The following is a 470-nucleotide window of genomic DNA, read 5'->3' as shown; positions in this document are numbered from 1 at the left end:
AATCCTGGCCACCAGTGAAGACCGAGGTTCTGAGTCTAGTGCCCTGCATTTATACTTAATACTGTCATTTATGGCCAAGGAGTCAGATTTAGTTCCCTTACGGATTTTCTGAGGCGGCTAAGAGTGCACAAAGAGACAGCTGAGCGAAGATCCCTAATTGTGAGCTGACTGCACTACTCCATGTTCCTGATGCCTTAAGCTGACTTTTGCCCTTGGTGTAGCAAAGCCATGCTCCGGCATCCTCCCTTCTTGACAAATGTAGGGAATCTGAGAAAATTTTTGTTTTCAGTTATCAGTGTTACTTTGGTAACTGGATCCAGGACCATCTGAGCAAGGGATTGTGTATGTGACAAAGCAGTCCCTCATCTGCACAGCTCAGTTATCAGCAAAGTAAATGCTATTGGAACTCTTTCTCTTTAGTATTACTGGGTTTTTTCCTTGTATTTTATTTAGTAATTATTTATTCTGAT

Source organism: Pterocles gutturalis, unplaced genomic scaffold, assembly GCF_000699245.1.
Source record: "Pterocles gutturalis isolate BGI_N339 unplaced genomic scaffold, ASM69924v1 scaffold41165, whole genome shotgun sequence".
Taxonomy (NCBI): Eukaryota; Metazoa; Chordata; class Aves; order Pterocliformes; family Pteroclidae; genus Pterocles; species Pterocles gutturalis.
Note: the sequence above shows the minus strand (reverse complement) of the source record.